This window comes from Arachis hypogaea, chromosome 20, assembly GCF_003086295.3.
Source record: "Arachis hypogaea cultivar Tifrunner chromosome 20, arahy.Tifrunner.gnm2.J5K5, whole genome shotgun sequence".
Classification (NCBI taxonomy): Eukaryota; Viridiplantae; Streptophyta; class Magnoliopsida; order Fabales; family Fabaceae; genus Arachis; species Arachis hypogaea.
The window spans coordinates 130457997-130466561 of NC_092055.1; the positions used below are offsets into that span (position 1 = coordinate 130457997).

Here is an 8565-nt window from a genome sequence, read left to right on the forward strand (position 1 = left end):
TGACAAGGAAAAACTCCAAATGACGCACACGCGTGACCCATGTGCATGCGTGACCCACGCGCACGCGTGACAGACGCCACGTGCAGAAAATTACAGAAGTCGCCCCCAGCGATTTCTGGACCCTTTTTTGGCCCAAATCCAAGCCCAGAAACATAGAATAGAAGCTAGAGAATGGGGGAATCAATAGACACAATGGATACAACATTCAGATTACACAATTTTAGGTTTTAGATGTAGTTTTCTAGAGAGAGAGGCTCTCTCCTCTCTCTTAGATTTTAGGATTAGGATTTCTCTTATTTTATGGTTATTTCTTCATTCCAGGTTCAATGTTCCTTTAATTTATGTTATGTTTCTCTTCTACTTTTATTTATTCTAATGCTTTTACTTGTTAATTACTTATATTGCCAAATTGGCTTATGAACTCTTCATGTTAGATTTGAATATTCTATTTAATGCAATTTGAGGTATTTCAGATTTATGATTGTTTTATTCTATTTATGATATAAATAATTTAGATTTTTCCCTTTTGGCTTTGGTTGAGTAATTGGTGACACTTGCGTTGTCAAACTCAGCGGTTGATTGAGAATTGGAAATTACTGATTGATTTGGATCCCTCTAAAGCTGGTCTTTCCATAGGAGTTGACTAGGACTTGAGGAATCAAGTTAATTAGTCCACTTGACTTTTCTTTATTTAGTAAGAGTTAACTAAATGGGAGCAACAACAATTCTCATCACACATGATAAGGATAACTAGGATGGGATTTCCAGTTCTTATACCTTGCCAAGAGTTTTTATAATTATTAATTTATTTTTCTTGCCATTTAAATTACTTGTTTCCTATTTCAAAAACCAAAAAATATACCTTTTTCCATAACCAATAATAAATCATACTTCCCTGCAATTCCTTGAGATACGACCCGAGGTTTAAATACTTCGGTTATAAATTTTATTGGGTTTTGTTACTTGTGACAACCAAACTTTTGTACGAAAGGATTCTCTGTTGGTTTAGAAACTATACTTACAATGTGAGAAATTATTGTGAATTCTTTACCGATAGAAAGTCCGGTTCATCAAATCACTCCAAATATTTTGAATGCTATCAATTGTTCTGGTCTACCGCCTCACCAGTTGACTCTTATAAAAGGTGTACCGGTTATGTTACTATAAAGTATTGATTAATCAAATGGGTTATGCAAGGGAACCGGTACACAAGTTGGGTAATCATGTTTCTGAATACATTATATTAACCGATAAAAACAGGTAAAGTGGTTCTAATACTACGCATGAACATGATATCCAATAACCAAACTATTCCATTTAGGTTTTAAAAGAGACAATTTTCATTAATTGCCTCATTTTTTATGACTATTAACAAATGTTGAGTTTAGAGAACTAAACTATACATGCATGGGTCATACGGGGGTTGGGTTTCATCTCAAGCTTCTTGGTCCATTTTTGTTTAACTTATTTTCCTGCATACTAAACTAAACAAATCACACAAACAATTTGACAATAACCCAATAATGTTTAGTCATCATCTTAATCATAGTTTAGTTCTCTAAACTCAACAATCTCCTCCTTTATGATAAACATTATTAAACTGAATTGAAAACATTAGGATAGAGCACTTTCCTTTGAAGATTTTCAAAAATTTCCCCTTTTCTTTTGTTCAATATGCTCTCCCTTAATGTGTGCTTTAATCAACCTGATTAACACACAGAAAAAATATCTATATGCACAGAAATGATGTGTTCCTTTTATCAAGTAGTAAGTGATCCTTTTGAAAATTTTCAAGAAACATTAGGATCCTTTAAACAGAGCAAAATAAACTTTTATAAAGCCACAAAAAGAAAAACTGATCCAAGAATAACATAAATTTCAAAACGGATCATTCAAACAAATTTCAGCAAATTAGCTCCATATTTAGATCTAAAACAGAAGGCATTTGGAGCAGAGAATATTATCAAAACAATCAGGACTAAGATAGTGCTTAAAACCAAGTAAGTGCCTAAAACAGAGCATTAAAATAAGGCAGTGCTTAAAGCAGAGAACTACTCAAACAGAGTACTAAACTAATCACCTGAAATTTAAATTATTTCAATTCATTTTCAGCTTTCTCCCCCTTTTGTCATCAAGGAGGGACACATCATATGTCAAAGTTTGCAAGACTCTTATCAATTCACAAAAATCATCAGTCAACCTTGAAACATGCATGAATCAGAGCTAAACCAAATATTAATTAAATGCTACTCATTCACAAGCTCATATGCTAAGCTATAAACAATCATCACATCCGGATCAAACTGCAGATTTTTAAACACAAATTCAAGTAATAAACAGCAGCTTCAAACATCATCATCATAGATCAAAATAAACAACAGCTTCTCAAGTCATTTTTCTTTCTCCCCCTTTTGTCATTAAGGAGGGATACTGATAAACCATTATTTTATGATTTATATTGTGTTTAATTGAGTGGTTTTATCAAGTCTTTACCCACTTATTCATATGATTAGCATGATATTACAATTCCTTCCCAAAATTGTTCCATGGTTGAAAACTTGCTTCCTAGAGATCTTTTAATTATGTATTTTAATTCTCCTTTATACCATTCGATGCCCTGATCTGTGTGTTAAGTGTTTCAGGCTTCATAGGACAGGAATGACTTAGAGAATGGAGAGGAGGCTTGCAAAAATAGAAGGAACACAAGAAACTAAGGAGATGACCAGCGAACACTGACGCGAGCGCATGGCTCATGCGAGCACGTGAAATGAAGAAATCATAGCGACGCGAACGCGTGCCTGACACAAACGCATGGATTGAAGTCTGCACGAATGACGCGAATGCGTGGACGACGCGAACGCGTGACAAGAAAAATCGCTAAATGACGCGAACGCGTGGATGACGCGTACGCATGACTTGCGCGATCTGCAAAAATAACAGAATACGCTGGGGGTGATTTCGGGCCGCATTTTAACCCAGTTTTCGGCCCAGAAACACAGACTAAACCTAGGGAACATGCAGAGACTCATCACGCATCCACACACATATTCAGATACATCGATATCAGGATTACTTTTAGTTTTAGATCTGAATCGAGATTAGCTTTACATTAGTAGTTTATGCTTTTGCTTTGGATTTTGGATGCTGAAGAGTCATTACCTCCGTCGAAGTTATTACTTTAGTTTGTTTCCTTATTCCTTTACTCTTTTCAGTTGATCATTGACCCTATTCAAATAAGTATGTTACATTTTGGAATTATTAATATATAGAGTTACTTTTACTTTTAATTGATTTTAAATCTCTATTTTATTTTATTTTATTCAAATATGTCTTCTTATATTTTTATGAATATTAATTCCATGTCAATGGAGTAGATTTTCTACTTGACATGGGGGTTGATTAAGAGGAGACACTTGAGTTGGAATGCTCAAGTGCTTAGTTAAATTGAACATTGTTAGCTAATTCTATATCTACTAATGCTAGACCTTCCCAAGGGAAAGGACTAGGATCTGTGGATAAGAATCAGTCCAATCACTTGACTTTCCTTTGCTCAGCAAGGGTTAACTAAGTGAAAACAACAACGGCTTTACATTACACTTGAGAAGATTCCAACAAGGATAGAACTTCCAATTAATCAATTCCCCAGTCAAAGCTTTTTATATTAATAATAATTCTTAGTTTTATTGCTTTAATTTACAATTGTTTTAATTACTCATTATCCAACTCAAACCTTCTGAAAAATTTCTAATTAATAAATTAGCACTCTTTTCTGTAACTCGTTGGGAGACGACCTGGGACTCATACTCCCAGTATTTTTAATTCTAATTTTTGTGACAACCCTTTTTAAATTGAGAAGGCGGATCTTAGCTGGTTGAGAACTGTACTTGCAACGCATTTCGTTTATTAATTTCTTAACTGGTCAATTTCTGCCACCATCAGTTTTTGGCGCCGTTGCCGGGGAGTTGCAATAGTGTGCTAGATTATTAATTAGTGTACATATTTTTATTTTTATTTTGTTACCATGAGCTATATGTCTTTCTCATTGAATGATGCGTTCATTGCCTGATCCGAGCTTAGCCGCTTTTGATCCTGAAATTGAAAGAACTCTTTCACGTATTAGGCGAGCTCGACGTCGGTTAGCCTCTGAGGGTGGTGAAGTGATTGTTATCGATTCACCAGTCTCATCTGAGGGCGAATCTGAACCGCCATCTGAGAGCGAGACAAACTCTTTTACTACTAATTCAGTTGATTCACGTGCAGATAACATGACAGCACCTAGGAGGATTACTCTCCAAGAAGCTGGAGCCCCAGACTTCACTTTGCAACCGTATCAAGTACGTCATCCAAATCTGGCTGCAGACTTTGAACTGAAGACTGCACTAATCAACTTGATGCCCAAGTTTCATGGCCTACCTGCTCAAGAGCCTATTAAGCACCTTAGGGATTTTCAGACAGCCTGTTCTACTGTTAGGCGTCATGGTGCAGATGAAACCTCTATTCTGTTAACTGCTTTCCCATTTTCTCTTGAAGGAAAAGCGAGGGAATGGTACTACACCTAACCTGAAGCGACTGTTACTAACTGGGATACACTTAGAAGAGAATTTTTGGAAAAATACTTCCCAGCTGAAGTTACTGATAGATTGAGGAAAGAGATTTCAATGATTATTCAGGGCGAATCTGAAACTCTCTATGAATATTGGGAGCGCTTCAACAATCTACTGGACGTATGCCCCCATCACATGATTGATAGACTGGTATTGATCAGCTACTTCACTCAAGGCATGAACCCCCAGGATAAGACAACACTGGATGGTGCTAGTAATGGTTCCCTGAAAAAGTACAGGACCGCAGATGAAGCATGACAACTGATTAGCAACTTAGCTGAGTCCACTAGGAATCACAGGCAGAGGCGTAGCCACTCTAAAGCTGTTGCAGAGATTTCCTCTAGCATTGAAACTACTGCTCTTACCCAGAGCATATGTGAAATGACCAACCTACTGAAACAGATGCAGATAAACCAACAACAAACACATAAAGCTCAACCTCCCCCACCACAGCAAAGCCAACAGTTGGTTCCACAAAGAGTATGCGGTATCTGTGCTGATTATAGTCATTATACTGATGAATGTATGTAGCTCCAACAGGAAGACAACACTGTGGCAGCCACTCATAACTTCTATGACCGCCCAAATCAAGGATACAATCAACAAGGTGGCAACTACAACCAAGGTGGAAACTATAACCAAGGATGACAAGACAACTCCAACCAAGGTTAGAGGGACAACTATAATAGAGGAGGCAGAGACAACAATAGAAACCAGAGGTAGAATAACAATAATAACAATAGACAGCAGAATCAGAACCAACCTTACAGAGCACTTCACCTAAGACAGTCCCCAGGGCCCCAACACAACCAGCAACAGGTTCCTCAGATCACTTACTCCAATTCCTCATCAAATGATGAGATGCTCCATTCTCTTGCACAAGGGCAACAAGACATGCAGACGCAGCTGAACTCTACTTTAAATGGTCTGACTGCCACTTTACAAGCTCTCGTCTCCCGGTTAGATTCATCACCTAATTCCACCAATCAACCTTCAAGCTCCAGTGGAATTCCTTCTCAACCTCTACCTAATCCCAAAGGTGGCATCAATGCCATCACTTTAAGGTCCGAAACCACACTGCAAGAGAGGAACCATGAAGAGCCAAGCTCACCAGAACACGTCCCAGCTAAGGATGTAGTAGAAGTGGAAGATGCTGAAGAGGAAGAGGACGTGCAAAACATAGTTGAAGAAGAAGCAGCTCAACCACAGAATGAAACATCAAAGGATGCAGAAGCTGCAAGTAATGCCATCCCTATCCCATTTCCACACCTTGCAAGGAAATCCAGGAAGCAGATGGAACTTGACCCCAAAATGGTAGAAATATTCAAAAAGGTTGAGGTAACTGTTCCCCTTTTTGATGTTATTTAGTAGATACCTAAATACGCGAAGTTTCTAAAAGATTTGTGCATACATAAAGATAAAATTAATGAATTAGAAACTATTCCTTTAGGTAGTTCTATATCTGCTTTAATGGGAGGTATACCTGAAAAATGTAATGATCCAAGTCCATGTATGGTTAACTGTACCATTGGAGGTGTAATTTTTTCTGACTGCATGTGTGATCTAGGAGTGTGTGTTAGTATAATGCCTTTGTCTATATATGATACTTTGAGGCTCCCTTCCTTAAAAAGGTCGGCAGCTCGTTTTGTGTTAGCAGATAAAAGCATTATTACAGTAGTTGGAATTGCTGAAGATGTATTAGTGAGCATTAAGGGGCTCACATTTCCCATTGACTTCTATATCCTAGAAATTCCCCCTAATGACTCAGGAAGACCATCATCAATCCTGCTTGGAAGACCATTCCTGAAGACTTCAAAGTTCAAGCTTGACGCATTCTCAGGAATTTACTCCTTTGAGATAGATGGCAGAACAGTAAGTTTCAGTTTAAATAAAGCTATGAAGCACCCTCCGGAAGATCATTCTATCTTCCAGTGCGACATTATTGATGAAACTGTAGCTGAAATTCACCAAGAAGAAATGGAAGAGAAGCACATGGAGCAAGGTCCAAGTGTGGGGACACTTTCTGAAAACAATGAAGATCCTTTACCATTATCACCAACCCCGGATGATCCAGAGCCAAGCTATGAACAGAAATTAGAATTAAAGCCCCTTCCTCCACACCTCAAGTATGTTTACCTCGAGGACAAGCAGAAGTTCCCAGTTATCATTACAAAGAAACTTACCGCTCAACAAGAGGAGCAACTGCTCAGTGTGCTGAGAAAATATAAGAAATCAATCGGATGGAGCTTGGCAGATATAGTAGGCATCAGCCCCCAAGTTTGTGAGCACAGAATATTCTTGGAAGAGGGAGCAAAGCCTATCCGTCAGCCTCAAAGAAGATTGAATTCCACCATCTTAGAAGTTGTCAAGAAGGAAGTGACCAGGCTACTTGAAGTGGATATCATTTACCCCATCTCAGACAGTGAATGGGTCAGCCCAGTACAAGTAGTGCCCAAGAAGTTTGGAGTCACAACAATAAAGAATGAGCACGGAGAGCTTGATGAGCGGATAATTTATACGCTTTTTGGCATTGTTTTTAGTATGTTTTTAGTAGGATCTAGTTACTTTTAGGGATGTTTTTATTAGTTTTTATGTTAGATTCATGTTTCTGGACTTTACTATGAGTTTGTGTATTTTTCTGTGATTTCAGGTATTTTCTGGCTGAAATTGAGGGACTTGAGCAAAAATTAGATTCAGAGGTTGAAGAAGGACTGCTGATGCTGTTGGATTCTGACCTCCCTGCACTCAAAGTGGATTTTCTGGAGTTACAGAACTCAAAATGGCGCGCTTCCAATTGCGTTGGAAAGTAAACATCCAGGGCTTTCCAGCAATATATAATAGTTCATACTTTGCCCGAGTTTAGATGACGCAAAAGGGCGTTGAACGCAAGTTCTACGCTGCAGTCTGGAGTTAAACGCCAGAAACACGTCACGAACCAGAGTTGAACGCCAAAAACACGTTACAACTTGGCGTTCAACTCCAAAAGAAGCCTCTACACATGTAAACTTCAAGCTCAGCCCAAGCACACACCAAGTGGGCCCCGAAAGTGGATTTATGCATCAATTACTTACTTCTGTAAACCCTAGTAACTAGTTTAGTATAAATAGGACTTTTTACTATTGTATTAGACATCTGGGGACGTCTAGTTCTTAGATCATGGGGGCTGGCTATTCGGCCATGCCTGAACCTTTTACTTATGTATTTTTCAACGGTAGAGTTTTTGCACTCCATAGATTAAGGTGTGGAGCTCTGCTATTCCTCGTGATTTAATGCAAAGTACTACTGTTTTATATTCAATTCAACTTATTCCGCTTCTAAGATATCCATTCGCACCCAAGAACATGATGAATGTGATGATTATGTGACGCTCATCATCATTCTCACTTATGAACGCGTGCCTGACAAACACTTCTGTTCTACATGCAAACAAGCTAGAATGAATATCTCTTGGATATCTAATACAGGGGACCGAGTCCGAGATATTAGAATCTTTGTGGTATAAGTTAGAACCCATGGATGGCCATTCCTGAGATCTGAAAAGTCTAAACCTTGTCTGTGGTATTCCGAGTAGGATCTGGAAAGCAGAGGTTCAGAGGAACGAAAGCATCTCTATACACTTATCTGAAATTCTCACCAATGAATTACATAAGTATTTCTATCTTTATTTTCTGTTTATTTATTATTATTATTCGAAAACTCCATAACCATTTGATATCTGCTTGACTGAGATTTACAAGGTGACCATAGCTTGCTTCAAGCCGACAATCTCCGTGGGATCAACCCTTACTCACGTAAGGTTTTATTACTTGGACGACCCAGTGCACTTGCTGGTTAGTTGTATCGAAGTTGTGACAAATCATGAATTAAGATTAGAGCACCAAGTTTTTGGAGCCATTACCAGGGATCACAATTTCGTGCACCAAGTTTTTGGCGCCGTTGCCGGGGATTGTTCGAGTTTGGA

At 38.3% G+C, this 8565-nt stretch overlaps 1 non-coding gene across 1 annotated transcript; it reads right to left on the minus strand.

Annotated features, from left to right (window-relative positions):
* Nucleotides 1-4637: 4637 nt before the first annotated feature.
* Nucleotides 4638-4741, minus strand: LOC112787249 (small nucleolar RNA R71). Its single transcript, XR_003194671.1, has one exon. It is a non-coding gene; the product is annotated as a small nucleolar RNA R71 (small nucleolar RNA).
* Between the last annotated feature and the right edge of the window lie 3824 nt (nucleotides 4742-8565).